Below are 21,333 nucleotides of genomic sequence, written 5' to 3'. Positions count from 1 at the left end.
TTAAAACGGTTCCCACAAAAAGTAGGAATAAAGTTAAAAGTGAGAGTCCACAAATCACCAATATTAAATTTAAAGGACATGTTTCTACTTCATGATATTCTACCTACTTGGTATAGTTTTGTAGCAGTATATAGAAGGATGTTCGATCTTTAACTTATATTGAAACACAAATTTATAGCCATGGATTTATTGTGATTTATTGTAATCTAACAGATCTGAAATGGAAGTTGGAAGCAACTATCTCATTGTCACCTTAGTACCTCTTAGTACTCTTAGACTATTGGATTGTAATGGACCAACGTTGAAAATTTATGTCAACAATTTAAGTCACAATACCGAAATTGCATTTGAGGGAACCTAAGTAATCTTTGGCAACAACGTCCATTGTTTACTTATCATAACTTTTGTAGAAAATCTAGCTATATGATTTTAATTAACAATAAAAGGCTCATAAATAAATTAAATGAATCATACTATTTAGAATTAATAAGAATAAAAACAACTTGTGGCATAACTTTAGTTATCCTTTAAGAATATTGAGACGATTGAAATATTTTTTTAGAATAAAGGAATTTGGTTTCTGTTAACATACTACACAGAAAAGAATCAACCAAAAAATAGCACAGATCAAGAACAAGAATCACACCAATCACACACAAGACAACAGATTTACCGTGTTCACTTGCTCTATGGTTGAGCAAGCTACGTCCCTTGAACTCGAGATCACACAAGCTCGCTGCACTAATACTGTCAGATTACAGATTACACACACAAAGCAACCAAATCCCTCAAACCCTCTTCTTCAACCCGTAACTAACTCTAGAGATCACACACTTCGAATATCTAAATACAGCGTATACAATACACCCAGAATGACTTGACCAGTCACTCAACCCAAGTTACAGAAACACTCACCCCAACTGAAAAACCCTAAAGGCTCAACAATGGTGTTTAACGAAGAAGAAAGACTTGTAAAACGAAAATGAATCGAATGCATAACTGCCAAATAGTTCTGCTTTTATATGGTTGACATTAGGGTTGAATTTCACCGTTGGATCTTCTTTTCATCAACCTCAGGATTGTTTCGGTCATTTAGATCAAAGCGACGTCGTTCCACTTAAGTGCAAATACACATCGTTTCAAACCATCATCCAACAGTTTCGTATCTCCTATATAAGGCTGCATGCATTAGAAGGAGATTGAACCAGGTCCTCGATCATTCTCTGTGCTAATCTTACAAGGAATTGAAACTCTTCTTCATACTGCAACAATAGCAAGACAAACTGTAAAAATTGATGGAAGGAGAAGACTTCACACCGCAACACCAGAATTGAAACTGTCTTTTCTTTTTCTCTGCAGCTGGTGCTACAGGAATTGCTAGAATTATGTTGGAAAACAATCAAATCTGCTGACCGAGTATGACTGCTATGTTTACTCAAAGGAAATGACATAGGACGAAGTTGCTCTATTATGAATTTGTTTATATATGTGAAAGAATGGTCGCGGCGTTTTTTTATGAGCTTTCAACAAGCTATGGTTAACAAAATTTCGGTGAATTGTTTAGATATCGCGTTGAAATTGCTGAGGATCGTCCCAAGCTGGTTGTGGCTCGTGATTCGTGACAGTACTTATGTGATATTTTGGCCCAAAACCCCCTGCATTTGCAAGCACAAATCCAACTCAAGACCTTCAGCTTGTCAAACTTCTTTGGGAAGACATCTTAAAACGAGATGACTTGGAGGTTACACATCTATCAGAAGACCTTCACTCTGTTGTTGGATGCAGCTGAATTCGGAATTCTGAATGGGTATCTTAAAGTAGTGAACTAAATTATGAAAATAATGAAGCCTATTGCACTTTGCCTTTTTCGAGGCATCACGCCAATATATGCAGTCTATAATAATGGACTCCATTAAGAAATTGTTAGCGGCTTTTGAAAATAAGATCAGATATACCTATCAGGTGCAGCTCTGGAAATGCATCGTGATTCGAGAACAGTGTGTTTTAATGTAAAATTTATTATTCTTCTTTTTGTCTTCAATTAGAGAAAAGAAAATTTCGAAAGGCAAACAGCTGGGAATTGTTCACCGTGGTGCATAATGGTTACTGAAAAGCGTAGAATTGTGGATGAATAACACTGCTAAGACATGTATGATTGTTGAAACACGTACTCACAGCAAATATATGATGTTTGCTGCAGCCTTCAGTGTTAATGATAAAAGAATACTGATCCATTTACATGAGACTTTGTTTCAGTTTTTGCCATATCAGTTGCCTCTTTCTTTCTTCCATCTCATTCTGCTTTAGCAGAAGAGGGTTTTGTTATGTAGTTACTTTGCAAGTATGGGTTAGGACTTGAAGTTTAGAATATGACTATTGTGCTGTGAGTCTAAAAAACTGAACCCAGATAAACTAATCAACTCAACTGCCGATTTTTATTGAGCAGATGATTTCTGAACTCAAGATTAAAAGTACGAGAGCAGAGAATAGTTTGAAATGACATCCGTTAATCACTCTTTTTTGTTAATTTAAATCAACAGCTTCCTTGTTAATTTACATTTAATACTTTCTCTTAAGTAAGATCCTTTCACAAAATATTTAACTAGACAGACTTTTAGACTAGAACAATTAGAGCTAGTTCCATCTTCTTTTCTTTTTTTTTTTTTTTTTTTTTTTTTTTTTTTTTTTCATTTCTATTATTGTTAATCACATGCAATCAAAGTTCAGTAAGACATCTTCTAGTGAGTTTAGGTACAAGTCCTCGCAGTAGGACTCTGAAAAAAAATAAATCAAATGCATTTGAGCAATTAAAGAAGAAGAAGAAGAAGAAGCCTAACAGCTATTTTCCTCCAAAGTTTCGTTCTAAGACATAAGATTGTTATTGTTGGAGACAAGAAGTAGAGGAGTTATTGAGGCAATTCAGGTCTGGTCTTTGATCGAGTGCTTCTCTCGTTGATTCGGTCGGAAATGCATCTGGATAAGTAGCCAAGTTTCGCCTTCATGCCCCTGAGTGTTGAACAGAAATGAAACATAAATAAGATGTAGCATTAATCTGCATCAACGCCTGAACTACTGAAGATCCTTATCAGAAAATACAATTTATCTAAAATGAAATACAATAGAAAGACTCCATAAAAATGTAAACAATTTAACTTCATAATGAAGCAGCAAGTTCTTGATTGAAGCAAATACCATACAAACATTTAAGTTCATTTGGGTGTAGGGGAACGCTGGGATAGTTAAACATATTTATGCTTGACATAAGCTATCATCAAGCCTTTACAGAACCAAACAAGTTAAAAGGAAGTACGAAATCAAAAGGCCAGATAAGACACTCATCGAGAAGTACCTCAATGAAATTTAACAGAGCCTTATTTAAAATAAATAGATAGCAAGTTATGTACCGATGAATAAGCATGTTAATCCCCCAAAATCTACAATTTTTGCATACTATGTGTTCTTGACATGCTTTTAATCATAGACCCGGGGATCTAGAGTATATTGAGGGTGGGCCACGGCCATCCTCAAATTTAAAAAAAACTATTATATGTAATTTTTTTTTCTTTTTATGTCAATTTCACTAAAAACATAGAATATGAATATTATATACTATTACATTGTATTTTGGCCCACCCTGACAAGAATTTCTGGATCAGCTACTGCCTAGAGCTGTCTCACACCTTGAAATAAGCTAACTACCGCTATTTAGTTTTCTAAGATTTACAAGCTAACTGACCTAAACATCTCACCCCTGTTTTTCGGGAATACCTAACTTGATGTCTCAATACAAGTTCTTTTCCGTCTTTTACCATTTCCCAAAAATGCCTAGTGGCTACATGTGCAAGTCTCCAAGCTCATTTTCAGAAGATTGCCGCACGAGCAAAAATTTTCTCTGGAATGAAATTATATTGTTGTTACTTCTCACTTGCAAAAAAAAAAAAAAAAAACAGCCAGACAGAGCAATTAAGAGTTTGGAACTGGCTACTTCTCATTCAACTGCTAACAGCATGCATATATATTATACGGCAGTTGTAGAAGGGATTGCATCAAATCCGAAGTCGAAACTAATATCTTACTACACACTTCAAATTACCCATTTTTTATTTGAAAATTAAATCCTATTGCAACAACTAATTCAAGAACTCAGTCAAATTACTAAAATTCAAAAGTAAAAACCGGATTGGCGATACCTTAGCTTCTGAAATATGTAATAAAGTCTCCTTTCATAGACTTCAAGAGACGAGCATGTCTTGAAAATCACCAGAAACCTCAGCAAAGCAGTGCTCTGAATACCATTAAATGAGAAAGAACGGCGTTGCTGCCTGTAACCTTCCCAATCTCACAATTTAACATGAATAAAATTGAATTACAAGCCTAAACATCTATATTAGGTTTGTGTTCAAATTTAACAATCCTTGGAAAGGGAGAGGAGATGTTTACATGAGATACTGCAATTGCTTGGGAATTCAAATCTTCCGCTTTGATTAGAGTTTTGAACTCTCGAGAGACCTCTTCCGAAGCTTCTTTTATCGATTGCTTCTCCCTTTTCCTCCACTGTGACTCTACTAGAGCCGTGAATGAATAAGCTGGTGGTGCGACTTCGTGGACTTTTTATTTGGCCGTTATTAGGCTTTATTAAGGCCCATATTCAAACTAAAGAAAATGCGCCTCTTAAAATATTTCACTTGGAAATTTTAATTAATTTATTTTTTATGGCACCCCTTCAATTTTATAATAGTTAATTTATACTTCAAAAAAAATCTTACAAAGATCTCCAATAAAGTGACGTGGTAAAATAAATAGAGTAGTGATATAATAGTTTTAACTTTTTGTTCCACTCTTCTATTCTTTTTTGTCATCTTATTTTATACAGATCTTTGTAATTTTCTTGTAAGTATAATTTATTGTTTATAAAATCATTTATTTTTTTAGTTTAAATAACATGTCATTAACTTCACTTATGTTATTTACTCTGACCATTAAACCTAAACACACTCTTTATACTCAATTTAAAATTCCAATAAAATTAAAAAGATAAATAACCTGCTGACTAATACAATTAACAACGTAATATTTTATTGCATAGTATAATAATAGAATTTATATTCATTTTGTGCACTGAATTTCAATTTTATTTTTCCAACTACCTGTTAAAAATTAAAAAAAGAGAGGAGAGAGAGAGAGAAAATAAGAGAAACAATTATACTTAAAATTTTTTTTTTATTTGCTTATAACCTAATAAATATATTATGCATAGGTTACACTGAATCTCAACTTTTTTTTCCGACTAGTTTTTCATTATAGAGATAAAATAATTTTTTTTTTTTTTAAAATAAGAAAATATAAGACCTTATAACTTTTTATTGCTTGTAACCTAATAGATATATATCCATCTTGTCAATCTAAGGGAACTTCCATCCTTAAGATGAATACTCCATGCAAACTGACATGTTTTTTTGGACACGTGGTTGGCTTTCTTCCTCTTGGAGTCTCACATGATCCTGAGAAAAGACCTTCCTGGGGTCGACATGTGCCTTGATGATTAGGCACCTTGGAGACACGTGGCGACAACATAGCTTGCATGATTTACCACCCAAAATTAAGCGCCAGAATGTTAATGCAGTTTTTTTGCACCAACAAGAGGTATGTAAGCCTTCTAGAAAGTTTACGCAAAGGGTCCCAAAAAACCGAGAAATAACAAGTATGATTTGACCTGTGGGTTCAATGAGATTTGTGTGTAAGTACATGAATGTGAAATAGTAAATGCGTAATAATAAATAGGGAAAACAAAGTGATTTTTAAAGTGGTTTGGATGCACAATGCAATCTTACGTCCAATGTTATTTTATTGATTGTTTTTACAAGAAGTATTTTGCTCTAGAGAGACTATTATTGTAATGCTCTTGTAAAAAGTAAGTTTATGATCCCTCGTGTGGGGCGAACCCCCTATTTATAGTGTTTTGAGGGTCTTCGTGTGAATTAATTAAAACGCATCTAGACACATGCCCCATACTGTTTCTCTATAGATAAGTTCCCACATGTGGTTGACACGTAGCTTAGAGGGCAACTTGCATCCTTAAAGATGATGTACTCCACATGCAACTTAAATATTTTTTTTTGGAGAGGCCTAGCTTTCTTCTCTTGAAGCCTCACATGATCTTGAAGAAAAGACCTTCCATGGGTCGACATGTTCTTGATGATTGGGCACCTGGGGAGACACGTGGCAACAACATAGCTTGCATGAATTTCCATCCAAACAATTAAGCACCAAATGTTGATGCAGTTTTTCGCACCACGAGAGGTACGCAAGCCTTCTAGGAAGTATATGCAAAGAGTCCACAAAACATTGAGAAATAGCAGTATATGTTAAACACGGGTCAATGAGATTCTGGGTGAAGTAAATGAAATGCGAAATATAATGCGTAAAATAAACAGAAAACAAGAGCGATTTTTAAAGCAGTTCGATGCACATGCAATTCTATGTCCACTGTTATTTTATTGATGTGTTTATAGAAGTATTTGCTCTAAGAGACTATGCTGTAATGCCCTTGTAAAAAGAAGTTCCTGATCCTTGGTGTGGGTGTGGGGTGAGAATTCCCAATTATATATTTTGAGGGTGATCTTCGGTGTGAAGTATTCACAACCATTTAGACACGTGATACCGTACTGTTTTTCTTATAGATGAAGTTACCCACATGCGAGTTGACACGAAGTTTAGAGGGCAACTTGCACCTTAAAGAAGTACTCTACATATCCTTAAAGTGGAGTACTCCACTGCAACTGACATGTGTTTTTGGAGAGGCGGCTACTTCTTCTTCGTTTTAAGCCTCACGATCCTGAAGAATTACTTCCATTGGTCGACACATGCCTTGATGATGGGCACCTTGGGAACATGTGGCGACGACATAGCTTGTATGAATTTACCACCCAACAACGAGAACTGAAAATAGAAAAGAAGATAAGAAGCAACAGGAGAACTTTCTCTATGATGCCAAAGGAGAAAAATTGAAGTGCCGATTGGGATGGGTAATCCCTCCATGTCAGGACCGGCCCAGCCCAACCCGAATAGGGCGAGTTTCCCCAAATTGTTCAGGGTTCAGGTTGGGCATGAGCTGAAAATCAATCCCTGAATTCATACGACCAAGGACGGATAGGTCTCGCCCTAGCCCCCCTCGCCCCAATTGTCCTCGCCCCGACTTCCCCGACCCAGCCCGTATATTATTATTATTATTATTATTATTATTATTATTATTATTATTATTATTATTATTATTATTATGTATAAATATTTGTAGCAAAGTTTATTTTAATCATTTAATCCTATATTAATTTGAATAGTTGAAAATCAGTCAATGAAGTCATAAATTATCCAAGAACAAATTATAATTATGTAGTATTTTATACATATACAATGGTATAAATATAATAGATAAATATAATAAATCATTATAAATATTTGTAATACATATAAATATTTATAACTATACTATTATTTTAATATGTACATTATAATTTAATTTCTTTTTGGATGAATATATATTATAATTTTGAGAAATGATAAGGTAGGCTCAGGATGCAAAACCCCCAAACAGGGATTTCAAGATTCCCTGTTTGGGATTAAGCCTAATTCGGGATTCCCTGTTCGGGGCTACAGGCCGTGATTGGGGAATCCTCTTGCTTTCGGGCCGACGCCAAAGACAGGGGTCCCCACCCTGACCCGACCCATGCCCATCCCTATACCGACATCAACATTAACTTTTGTCCAATAATTATGTAACGTAGAGGTTCTGAGACCCATTGATGTATGTAACTTGTAAAGACATTAACATTTATCCACAATAATTAATCATGTATATAGTATACATTGAGGGTTTGAACCCCATTGATGTCTCTCAAAGATTTTATATTAACAAGTCTAGATTATTTAGACTGGAGATGAGATGTGTAGTGGCGGACCATACCACCTAAGCCTTGGAATTTTTTTATTTTTTTATTTTTTTTGGGAAACTAATTTGTAATCCTAAGCTTAAAATAATTAGACTTGGGCTAGATTCAAAGTTCTAGTCCTACAAGATTTGCGATATATAACTAATGTAGGGAAGTAATGTAACTAGGATTAAAATTTATAAAGATCACTTTGATACCAAATTGTGTATTCATCATGTCTCTTAAAAACCATAAACATATTCTATTTAAATCAATATATTCACAATTTTAGTAGCAGAGATTTTTTGTATTATAACTGAAAATATACAACACTGTAAACCCAAGTTGACTACACATTGAAGTACATATACACATGGAAGTAACTTATTCTCTTCACACAGATGGCTCTGTCATTACACAAGTAGAAATTTATTTATCACAGAGTTGAACTCAGTGTCATTATCATTTGTGCATGCTGGTGACATAAACCTTATTTAGTATTATATTTTAGCATACCAGCTTCCCATCGCCATTTTTAGTTTGACTTTACTTGTGTTGCTTCGATTGCCTTAAGTATATACTTCAAACTATGACACTCCTGGTGAATTTGGTCAGTATGTTGAGAGTTAACACAATCCCAATTCTGATTAATTATTACCATGTGGAATTCCAGGAACAGGGTCGCGAATATGTTTATGTGCAGAGATGAAATTCTTGAGTTTGTTGAAGACAGTCGTGAAGCCTGAGTTCCCAACTTTGGGACTTGCAAATGCAAAGGTTGTGACCATTGCTGTGGTGTTTGACCCTGGGGCTTATTGTATCATTGGCAACTATATCAGCTGCGTTTACCGTGGCAAGTGCTGAGCCCAAACTGTGCCTGATACTGTATACTAATTTCTTCGTTTTTGTATTGTTCCAATAGTTCCCTGATAACTTTCAGAACCTACAGATATACCAACAATCAAATTTAAATATCAACTATTAGATTATGTTCAAAATTCAGTAGAAACCAAGTTTGAATCCAAGTGTTTAAAAGATTACTGATTTTGAGTCTGAAAATACCTTCTCTCTGGCTAACTTATGTGGTAGATGGAAGAAACCCCTTGTGCCACACGAGCATTCCCCGAGGACGACCCTAAAATTGGCGAAGCTGAGGTTTGCTCTGTTAAACAATCCAAAGAAAATAATAAAAAGAGGAGCTAGGGTTTCATTAATATGCACAATTCAATTGATAACAAAAAAGTATGATTTAACCTAAATACAAAGATATATATAGGCTAAACAAGAAATAATGAAAGACAAATCTACCCTTAATAAACATAAAACAAAATAACCCATATTTCTTAACATCTCCCCTCAAACCACCGATGCGGCGGCTACAAGCATCGAGGTTTGCCAACTAGAAAACGAAAACGAGAAATAGAATGCGACTTGGTAAGAATGCAATCTGCAAAGAAGAAGAAACAAAGGGCAAGGTAATGGTGCCATGCTTGAGATGATACGAGTAAGGTGACAATCGATCTCAATGTGCTTAGTTTCGTTCATGAAAAACCGAGTTGTGAGCAATCTGAATAGAATCTGGTTGTCACAATACATAGGAGTGGGATGAGAAAAAGAAACGCCATATCGTCAAGTAAACACGTAACCAACACTCTCTTTGGTAGTAGATGCCATAGCACGATATCTGCTCGGTTGAAGATTGAGAAACAATGATTGTTTCTGCTCTTCCAAGAAATAGAGAATCACCCAAAAAGATCGAAACCAGTAACAGACTTGCGATCTGTGGGATCACTGCCATGATCAGCATCAAGTATGCACGCAGCTCCAGGAAGAGGTGGATGGAAGTAAAAGACTCTGAAAGACTGTACCCCGAAGATACCGCAAAATACGAAAACAGCTGCCCAATGAACTGTAGTAGGAGAAGCAACAAACTGGCTAACAACATGAACAGCATGCAATATCTGACGAGTAATAGTGAGATATACCAACACCCCAACAACAGTACGGTATAAAGTAGGATCTGACAAAGGTAAACCATCAGAAGAAGAATATTTTGCATTAACCTCAATCGAGTATCGACAGTCTTATTATCAGTAAGTCTAGCCCGTTCAAGAATATCTGCAACATATTTCGACTGAGAGGAGAAGAAACCTAGGTGGTGGCTCAAACCCAAGAAATATCGTAGAGAACCCAACCTTCATTTCAAACTGTTAGCTAACTTTGTCTTCAAAACTGAAATACCATCAATATCATCACCAGTAATAATCATGTCATCACATATAAAGACAAATGATACGACCTGCATCAGTGCACTTAACAAAAGAGCGAATTCATGACTACTAGAAGCAAATCCAAGGGAAGCGATCACAATGAAAATTTCTCAAACCAAGCACGAGGTGCTTGTTTAAGACCATATAACGCTTTCTTCAGCTTGCAAACATACCCAGAATCATGTGAAACCCCAGAGGGGGCGCCAATAACTTCTTCTTGAAGATCTCCATTCAGAATGCATTTTTAACATCAAGTTGAGAGATATGCCACGACGAACCGAAGCTACTGCAATAAGAGTACGAATAGTAGTCTTTTTTTGCAACAGAGCAAATGTCTCCCTATAATCCATACCATACTGTTGAGAGTACCCTTTTGCAACCAACCTAGCTTTGTTCGCTCAATAGATCCATCAGATTAGTCTTGATCTATACACCCACGACAACCAACAACAGTCTTACCAGGAGGTAGAGGAACCAAATCCAAGTACCTGTCTTATGCAAAGCAGAAAGTTCCTCATCCATAGCTTGCTGCCAAAGAGGATCAAGAATGGCCTCTTTATAGGAAGAGGGCTCAGAGAGACAATGAATAGAAGCTAAAAAGAAGCAAAAGATGAAGAATAACAAGAATAAGCAAAATCTGGTAACTTTGTGGACTTACGAATGCATATGGATTGACGTAGAGGTGGATCCACAATCTCAGACGAACTTGAGTGACCATAGGAAGAGGAGCTTCAGGTGTGCTGGAGAGTAAAGTGTCAGTACCTGCAGAATGATCAGTACTAGGAACCTGAGATGACAACTATCAGAATCCTCAGAAAAGGATCTATACGAATAGATCAGACTAGTCAAGGTATGAGTAGTGGATGGAATAAAAAGAAAGGTATATGCTCAAGAAAACAACATGACGAGACACATAAAGTTTCTGAGTTTTTGGATCAAAACAACGATACCCCTTTTTACCTTCACCATAACCAAGAAAGACACAATAACAGATCGAGGGACAACTTGCTGCGTTCTACTTGAGGACGAAGACAAACAGATACAACCAAACTTTAAAGGAAGAATAATCAGGGGCATACCCTACAACTTTTCGAAAGGAGAAAACCTGAATTATGAGAAGGGGAATTGTATTAATCAAACCTACAGCAGTAGAAAGCTTCACCCCAAACACCCTAGGAACAGAGGAACAATAAAGAGAACGAGCAGTTTCAACAATATGCCTATGTTTTCTTTCAGCCACCATTTTGCTCAGAGTATCTGTACACGTTTGGTGAACATTCCATCTAATGCAAGCAACTCACAAAATTTATTAGAAGTGTACCCCACCCAAATCACACCTAAAACATTTGATAAGCAGAATGTTGAGTTTTGACAAGAGCTCGAAAGGCTGTATATATCTCAAAAATTCAGAACGATGTTTCATTAAAATAAACCCAACAATAACGAGTATGATCATCAATAAAAGAAACATAATATCGAGACCCTCCTTTTGTGGCAACAGGAGAAGGTCCCCATACATCAAATGAATCAAATCAAATGGAGAAGAAGAAACAGAAATACTTCGATTAAAAGGTAAAGCTAAAATTTTGCCAGTTTACATCCACTACAATCAGAAATATCACAAGTTTGCAAATTTCCTAAAGCCCCTGTGGATGCCAAAAATCTCAAACGAGAAGACGAAACATGACCTAAACGAGAATGCCATAAAATAAAACTAGAAGAAGAAGGACTCAACAAAAGAAACAAATCAACACTAGTAGCGGCAGCATCAGCACTAGTACAGCAGCAGCAACTGGCACTTTTACCTCATCCAAAATATATAGTCCCCCCTTCCTACGCCCTGTCCCAATCAGCTTCTGAGACTGTGATCCTGCACATAACAAGAGAAGAGAAAAGGTGACTAAATTACCAGAATCACATAACTACCAACAGACAAGATTTAATGTAAGTTTTGGAATATGGTAAACATTAGAGAGAGACAAGTGGTGTGACAACAGAACCAACACGCTAAGGCATAGGAGTGCCATCAGCAGTCATGACAGAATAGAAGATGAAGGGGACACAGAAGCAAAATATGAAGAATCTGGAGACATATGATGTGAAGCACCAGAATCCAAACCCATACAGAATGTGACATACCTGAAGAACTATGAGGTAACTGACCTACGAAGAGAAGCAGACATAGCTTGTGGCTGTAAGAGAGAGAACTTCTGAAATTGCTCAGCCAGAGTACTAGGATCGGTGGGACCTGATGAAACTACGGCTGCTGTATTAGACTGTGGTGGTTTGTACCCTGAGGTGGTCTATGAGCATTAGATTGTGACTGGTTGCCAGGCTTCCAAGCTTGAGATTGCTGCTGCGATTGATTTCTGCTGTCTCAACTTAGGACACTGAGCCTTCCAATGACCTTTTTGCTTACAGAAACTGCACTCGTCGAAGGCAACCCTTGTGTAAGGTTTATTCTGATTATTAAAGACTGGCTTCGAAGGTACTGCTAACACAGAAGGATTAGAAGTCGAAGCAGAAAATTCCCTTTTCAGAATGAACTTCAGACGTTTTCTTCAGCCAATAACTCACTGACACCTGAGTCAACAGAAGGCATTGGAGAACGATGCAAATTGAACCTCTAAGTCCTTCAAAATCACTACAAGTGCCGTAAAAACTGTACCAACCGTTGCTGCTCCCTATGAGCAATATAGGCACCACATGCTTTTAATTCTGCGATTCTGTAAGAGCCAATTGATCCCAAAGATCTGTCATAGCATAAAACTCATGAACACCATATTCTTCTGCTAAGAGCTCGTATGTCATTCTCCAATTGATACTGCTTTGCAAAATTTGACTGAGTAAATAACCTTTGTAGATGATCCCAAACCTTTTGCTGTCTCATACTTCGCTAACTGTGTACCTATGAATGCCCAACAGAATTATTATCCAAGTAATAATTTTTGCATTGTTTGCTTCCCAGGCATCTATCAAAGCATCATAACCCTCCTCAGTATTCTTAGGTTTCACAAAGTTCCACTAACATATCCCCACATCTTTTTACCCTTAGAAAATTTCTCATCACATAACCCAATACGAATAATTCTTTTCATCTAACCTCACACTTACAGACTGAAGCGAATCGTCTCTTTCAGTAGCCATATCAAAAAAAACAAAGAAACCAGAATGAAAAAGAAAGGAAAACGAATACCATTGCCGAAATTGAATGAATACCACGAATATCAGTTGCAGAAACTGAATGAATCCAACAATACCCGAACCCCGACAGGGGCGCGCTGCCCCCGTAGACCCCCAGCCAACTCACCGCGGAGTTGGATCCGCGCAAGCTGTGTTTAAGATAAGCCTCGTCCCATAAAACTTTGCTCTGATACCATGTTAAACAATCCAAAGAAAATAATAAAGAGGAGGCTAGGGTCATTAATATTGCACAATTCAATTGAATACAAAAAAGTATGATTTAACCTAAATACAAGATATATATATAGGCTAAACAAAGGAATAATGAAAGACAAAAATCTACCCTTAATAACAATAAAACAAAATAACCCATATTTCTACCATGCTCAACCTGCAATTATTTATCCACTCTGCCAGCGTCAAAGTTCCTCTCCAGCAACCATATGTCCCTTCTTCCTAACTTTTCTTTTCCTTCATCTGTGGCCACACCACATAACCAATCCAACATCTCCGACCTCTTCAGCGAAATCGACATCCTTTGCATTTGTCCATAAATAGGTCTTCACGTGTACAATCCCGCCAACCTTAGAGAAGAACTCTTCTTCTTTATATTTGGGATGCCCATACGTTGGAGAAAATTTATCATTATCAATGGGGTCATAAATAGCTGAACTCTTTTACCATAATGGATTATATTTTCGCTGAGATCTTTGTTGAGAGGTTTCAAGAGACCTCCCAATTCTTCTCGCCACTACACTTCTTCCAGTTAGGCATCAATGTTTTTTAGCATCTTCTCTGTGAGGACAGTCTCTTCTTACTGCATGCTATTTATAAAATGCTGCACAAAAATGTCAACTTCATTTTTAGTCCTTAAGTGCGTGTATTTCTATATATTTATATTTTAATCCGTAGATAAGGAATCTTTGGATAATTAGATACCACATGTCGAAAGTGAAATATGCTTATTAAAAGGATATATCTTAAAAGGATAATTTCTATTCTGGTTAATTTATCAAATAAAAATCATGTATCTGATTCTCTATATATACTTAAAAGAATAATTTTAAGTTTGTCGATAAAGATCTTGAATTTGCTATTATGAAGGCTAGAATCCTTTCACTCTCCACTAAACTATTTGTAGATACCACATTGTAAAGTCTTATTGTCGACTTGTGAACTTGTGTGTGTATTTGTTCTCAAGCACAATTTCTCTTATAGATGAAGTTACCCACATGTGGTTGACACGCAGCCTAGAGGGCAACTGGCATCCTTAAAGATGATGTACTCCACATGAAATTAACATATGTTTTTTGAGAGGCGGCTAGCTTTCTTCCTCTTGAAGCCTCACATGATCTTGAAGAAAAGCCTTCCATGGGGTCCACGTGTCTTGTGATTGGGCACCTTGAAACATGTGGCAACAACATAGCTTGCATGAATTTACCATCCAACAATTAAGCGCCAAATGTTGATACAGTTTTTCGCACCAACGAGAGATACGCAAGCCTTCTAGGAATATATGCAAGGGTCAGAAGCATTGAGAAATAGCAAGTATGATGTTGAACCTATGGGTTCAATGAGATTCATGTGTGATAAATGAAATGCGAAATAGTAAATGCGTAAAAATAAATAGAGAAAACAAGAGCGTTTTTTAAGCGGTTCGGATATACAGGGCAATTCTACGTCTACTGTTATTTTATTGATGTGTTTATAAGAATATTTCTCTAAGGAGACTATTGTTGTAATGCCTTTGTAAAAAGTAAGTTCCTGATCCTTGGTGTGGGTGAGAACTCCCAATTTATAGTATTTTGAGGGTGATCTTCGGTGTGAAGTAATTCACAACCATCTAGACACGTGATATCGTACTGTTTTTTCTTATAGATGAAGTTACCACATGCGAGTTGACACGAAGTCTGAGGGCAACTTGCATCCTTAAAGATAGTCCTCCACATGATCCTTAAAGATGGAGTACTCCACAGCAATTTGACATGTGTTTTTTGGAGAGGCGGCTAGCTTTCTTCCTTTTGAAGCCTCACATGATCCTGAAAAAATACCTTCCATTGGGTTGACACACGCCTTGATTACTGGGCCCTTAGGAGATGTGGCGACAACATAGCTTGCATGAATTTACCACCACAATGAGAACTGAAAATAGAAAAAGAAGATAAAAAGCAACAGGAGAAGCTGATTAAAAGGTAATTCTTAAAAGGATAATTAATCCGTAGATAAGAATCTTTGGATAATTGGATACCACATGTCGAAAGTGAAATATGCTTATTAAAAGGATATATTCGTAAAAGGATAATTTTCATTCTGGTTAATTTTATCAAATAAATCATATATCTGATTCTGTATATATACTCAAAAGGATAATTTTAAGTTTTCTGATAAAGAGCTTATTTGCTAATTAATGAAGGCTAGAATCCTTTGTCACTCACCACTAAACTATTTGTAGATACCACATAGTAAAGCTTATTGTCGACTTATGAACTTTGTGACAAAATTAATTTTATCAAAAGCTATTTCATCACAAGTAATATAGGTATTATGACAAAATAAAAACATCACATTAAGTAGACAGGGAATATATATTGACTAAAAAAAATTATTTTCAATATTTTTATCACAATAAAGAAATCCATAAGAAATATATTGAAGAAAACAACTTTATCATAATATTTCATCACATTTTTTTGTGCCATTTTGGCACCTAGGTAAATTGTTTATTGTGACAAACATATTTTGTCTTAAAACATTTTAGTCACTATATTAATTATACATGCTATAACTACAAATTATTTTGTCACAAAAGAATTTATTTATTGTTACAAAAAATAAATTATCATAATATATGCTGAAATTGAGGTATTTGACAAAATGTTTGAGTCAAATTAAGCGCTGAGATAAATTGTTTTATCATGACAAGCCATATTGTCATCAAAAACTTTAGTCACTATATTTGTAATACATGCTAAATTACAAACTAATTTGTCACAAAAAGAATTTTTATCATTACAAATATTATGTATATATATGTTAAAATCGAGGTATTAAGACAAAATTTGAGTCAAATTAAATGTTATATATGTGACAAAAATTTGCTAAAAAAACATAATTAATATACGTACAACTATTTGTCATTCCCTCAAGTTTTAGCAATAACATATATCATTAAAAAAAAAATCATTAATAATTTTAGCATATAGGTCACTAAAAAAAAAAAACTCATTAACACATAGGATCGGGTACAAGGTCATGGGCTAAGAAATTTAGTTAGGATCGAGGGGTGATGAGGGGCGGGTCGGGTTTTGCTATTCTAGCTAGATCAAATAAATCCGTTTTAAAACAAATTACCTACAAATTAGCGATAAAAAAATCTGTTTATAAAATCGTAGCAAACAATTCAATCCATTGCATATTATGTACCATTTTCGGCTTTCATGATAAAGAATACAAATCAAATTCAAACTGAATACAAATATTACATTTTCGGCTTTAATATTATAGACTTAATATTTGGATCACATGTTAAATATTAATGTCTGTATTACATTCACGTCCAATATGAAATACAAAAATAAATTAATTCATCCATAGTATATTCCGAAATTAAAGACAAGAGTTTTCTTCAATCAATAGCAAAATATTCATTACAATCAATTGAATAAAATACAAATATACAATCAAGTTTACCCCCCCAAATGATAAGGAAGTACCCATACATCAAATGTACAATATTAAAACTCACCATCATCCTCGTCGTCATCATCATCTTCGTCATCTTGTTCTCCACCATCATCATCTTGTTCGTCTAGTATCATCGCAATAGTCAAGAATAGTATCATCTCCTCCATCAATAGAATCTTCCCATCACTAGAATATTTTTCATTTAATCATCCTTATCTCTAGAAACTCCATTATTGGAACCATCATAAGATTATCAGTTTTATTTGTCTTCCGAACTGATTTCTTGTAGATGCAAAAAATCTACCGTCATGAAAATGGATCTGATCCTATAAGTTAGGCCACTGACAATCTGTTGGACCTACACACATGAAAGGTCAAGCGTGAAGCTTCTAGAAAACACCGGGTGTTGTTTGCCGTAGGCACTCCGACGTCCAAGTCAGCAAGGCTGAAAGAGATTGTTTAATAAGAATTAAGGAGAAGAAATAACCAGGAGTCTTATCAGAGGCTAGGACTACGGCGGAGGCGGAGGCGGAGGCGTGCGGTTTTCTTGGGAGCAAGAACTTTAGGAGCAATAGATAGTTTTGAGTAGTAGATTGACTATAGGAGATTGCCTGCCTAATGAGAGGGCAAACCTCTGTTTTTATAGTGAATCCAAGGGGTTGAAATCCTAGTAGGACATTAAGTCCTCTTTTTTGGGAGATAATCCCTATCAAGAAAAAATATGATTTTTTGACCTTATCCGATCAATTTTAATAGTTTAAATAGATTGGAATCATAGTAGGATACTAGTCCTATTTGGGAGATAATCCCTATCATGAAGAGATATGATTTCTTGACCTTATCACATTAAGTTTAATATTTTAAATAATTTGGAATCTTAGTAGGATACTAAGTCCTATTTTGGGAGATAACCCTATCATGAAAGAGATATGATTTCTTGACCTTATCAGATCAAGTTTAATAGTTTGAAGAGATTTGAAATCTTAGTAGAAGAGGAAAATATAAGATTCTGATTTCCTATTTATAGATTGTTGCAGGCTAATAGGCTGAAACCAGTTTAGCTTAACTTTAGGATGGCCTAACTCATAGAGTGGTGAGTCGCAAGTGATTTTAAGCGTAGGCCCAATCGAGATTGGGTTAAGGCCTTGGGCCGTGACATGTTTATTTCGTTATTGGGCCTTGTCAAGCCCAAATGATTTTTGGCCCTAACAGTTAGCCCCCCACTCTTTAAGTTAAAGAGTATTTAGCTTAGAGAGTAGATTTAATCGAATGAGTGCAAACTGAGTGGATTAGTGATAGCAGCTCTTTAGGTCAGATGATCGTTGTGTGGATTGGGTCGATGACTTGTCGATTTGAGGTATAAGAACCCTTCACCGGTCTGGCCACTGAATCTGTAGTTTTATACCGGGCAGGGTTGTCGAGGTGTAAATCCGTGGATCAGCAAGGTCGATCCGAAGGTGAAAATCCGTGGATCGATAGGGCTAGTCCGATGTTGTAAATCTGTGGATCGACAGGGTCATCCGAAGGTGTAAATTCGTGAATCGGGCAAGACCGATCCAAAGGTGTAGATCCGTGGATTGAGCAGGTCAATCCGAAGGTATAAATCTGTGGATTGAGTAGGATCATCCGAAGATGTAAATCATGGATCGGGTAGGCCGATCCGAAGGTGTAAATCCATGGATCGGGCAGGCCAATCCGAAGGTGTAGATCCGTGGATGGAGCAAGGTCAATCCGAAGGTGTAAATCCATGGATCAAGCAGGGTCGATCCGAAGTAAATCCATGGATCGGGCAAGGCCGATCCGAGGTGTAGATCCGTGGATTAAGCAAGGTCATCCGAATGTGTAAATTCGTGGGTCAAGCAGGGTCGATCCGAAGATGTAATCCCTAGATCAGTAGGGTCGATCCGAAGGTGTAAATCCCATATTGGGAAGGCCGATCTGAAGATATAAATCCGTGGATGAGCAGGGTCGATCCGAAGGTGTAAATCCGTGGATCAGGCAGGGTCGATCCGAAGGTGTAAATCCGTGGATTGAGCAGGTTCAATCCAAAGATGTAAATCCGTTGCGAGTAAGGTCGATTCGAAGGTGTAAATTCGTGGATCGGGCAAGGCCGATCCGAAGGTGTAGATCTGTGGATAGAGCAGGTCAATCCGAAGGTGTAATCCATAGATCGAGCAGGTCGATCCAAATTGTAAATTTGTGATCGGGCAGGGCTGATCTGAAGATTTAGATTCGTGGATTGACAGGGTCAATTCGAAGGTGAAATCCTGGATCGAGCAGGGTCATCTGAAGGTGTAAATCCATGGATCGGTAGGGTCAATCTGAAGGTGTAAATCTGTAGATGGAGTAGGGTCGATCCGAAGGTGTAAATCCATGGATCGGGTAGGGCCGATCTGAAGGTGTAGTTCCGTGGATTGAGTAGGGTCAATCCAAATGTGTAAATCCATGGATCGAGCAGGTCGATCCGAGTGTAAATCCGTGGATCGGTAGGCCGATCCGAAGGTGTAAATCTGTAAATCCGTGGATTGACAGGGTCAATCGGAAGGTGTAAATCCATGGATCGAGTAGGTCGATCCGAAGGTATAAATCCATGGATCGGGTAGGACCGATCCAAAGGTGTATATTCGTGGATTGAGCAAGACCGATCCAAAGGTGTAAATCCATGGATCGAGCAGAGCCGATCCGAAGGTGTAATCCATGGAAACAGCAATATATAAAGCTAACTGTTCTTTATATACATCAGAATTATAATGTCAAGTAGTACCCATATTAGTTATTTGAGTTTGATTGCTTTCTCTATTTCCATGTTGATTAATATGTTTATTAGCATGTCTTTTTAAAGTACTAGTAACATTACCTAAATCAGCTTTATAAATATTTCCACAGTATTGCATCTTGCTTTCTTGACTTGAACGTCATTTTCTGTCTCGTAAAACTTGTCGAAATGCGCCCAAACGTCTGATGTCTGTCTGACTTTGGTTTCGACGGCAGTTGATGATCCCGCCTCAGCTTGAGATGAAGTTGGACGAGCACGACGATTACGAGGAAGACTTCTGAACCACCGGGAGCTATTGGAATCGGGGGCATATTTTGAGGTGTATCAGATTCTGAGAATGGGAAAGCAGGACTATTGAATCTCCTCCTGCATCTCCTCCTGCATTTATGTTAGTAAAATCAGCGGGACTAGGACTAGGATAGTAGTTTCCTTCATCATTGTAATTGATGGGAGAGAAATATTTATCCATTGTAGTTGAAAAAAAAAAAATTGATGTAGAAGAAATAAAAATTAAAGAAAGAGAATTGGAATATGGAAATTGGAATTTGGAAAATTGGAATTTGGAAAATTGAAAATATGAATTAAAAATTGTAAAAACTAATAAAAATTAAAATACGAGCAAATTGATAACAAAGAGATTAAGAGAATAAATGAATAATTGAGAGATTAGAGATTAGAGAATATGAGAGAATGATAGAATTTGAGTTGTGAGAAAAATGTGAGAGTTTAGGGCCAATTTATAGAAAAAAAGGGGAAAGGAAAATGACGAAAAAGACCCCTCAAACGGCTATAAAACGGCTATATTTCAAGGGTAAAGGGGTAATTTGAAAAAACAAATTAAATTTTTTATTTTTTTTTATTTTTTTGGCCAACCCGCGGGTCAACACGACGGGTTGACCGTTATTGTATAATAGTTAACCTTTTGTCAACCCGGCGGGTTGGCGGTCTCTCTTAAAAGAGACTAAACCCGGCGGGTTGCCATTCTGTCGGGTTGGGTTCAACTCGGACCGCCATGGGTTCAACCCTCTTCATTGCAGGCCGGGTTAGGGTTGACCCGCCTAACCCGACCCATTTGTTCCACCTCTAAATACACATATAATATTATTGTGCCAAAAAGTAACTCAAACTGTGTCTACCAAATGGTATATATAATAGTGTTTGTAAATACTAAATTATCTCATACATAAGCTTGACCACAAAAAGGAGGAAATTAGTATAACAATAACAAGTCATAGAGTTGATGCGAATTTTCGTAATGGCTAAACCATTGAGACGCCAACACACGCCAACCAGAGATACTCAATTGGCTCTTGGAAGAATCGAGTAAGATGTGTGTATGATTCCTGAGAATTAGCGTTATGGACGTGGATGATCGGAACGAGGTAGGAGTCATGAGAGAAATGCACAAAATAACAGGGATAGAGAGAAGCAAGCTTTTTTAAGTGGTTCGGCCAAGCAATATAATCAGGCTTATGTCCACTATATCTTTTTCTTT

General features: G+C 36.6%; 1 pseudogene; it reads right to left on the bottom strand.

Annotated features, from left to right (window-relative positions):
• Positions 1-2,878: 2,878 nt before the first annotated feature.
• LOC116127518 overlaps positions 2,879-21,333 on the bottom strand; it is a 28,116-nt pseudogene continuing 9,661 nt past the window's right edge.

This window comes from Pistacia vera, unplaced genomic scaffold (assembly GCF_008641045.1).
Source record: "Pistacia vera cultivar Batoury unplaced genomic scaffold, PisVer_v2 Contig192, whole genome shotgun sequence".
Classification (NCBI taxonomy): Eukaryota; Viridiplantae; Streptophyta; class Magnoliopsida; order Sapindales; family Anacardiaceae; genus Pistacia; species Pistacia vera.
This window is presented reverse-complemented; position numbering and strand designations above follow the sequence as displayed.